Genomic DNA, 354 nt, shown 5'->3' with positions numbered 1-354 from the left:
GGCCTGAAGTGCATCTTTTTTTTCTCTGGTGTGATGTATACTTAATTTCAGCACTGCCTTTTTTTACGTTTTAAGGTAGTTTTACAAAAAAACTCTTCCTCTTCAGATGCCAAATAAGCTGCAGTTCACTCCCATTTATTTTTCTTTTGTAAAATGACCTGTTATGTGTGTGCCTTTTGTTTGTGAAGTACAGTAATTTACAGCTATTTTTTTTTTTTCTTCATCTTAGCCGCATTTATCAAAGGGGCTTCAAGCTGGACTCCCTCTTCAGATGCCAGATAAACTTCCGTTTTTTTCCTTTTTTTTGTAATGATGTCAATAACAGTAGCTGTAATAAAACTTGGTCTAAATTTA

Source organism: Cyprinodon variegatus, unplaced genomic scaffold (assembly GCF_000732505.1).
Source record: "Cyprinodon variegatus isolate N-32 unplaced genomic scaffold, C_variegatus-1.0 Scaffold730, whole genome shotgun sequence".
Lineage (NCBI taxonomy): Eukaryota > Metazoa > Chordata > Actinopteri > Cyprinodontiformes > Cyprinodontidae > Cyprinodon > Cyprinodon variegatus.
The sequence above is the reverse complement of the archived record's forward strand: the minus strand, read 5'-3'. Positions refer to the sequence as shown.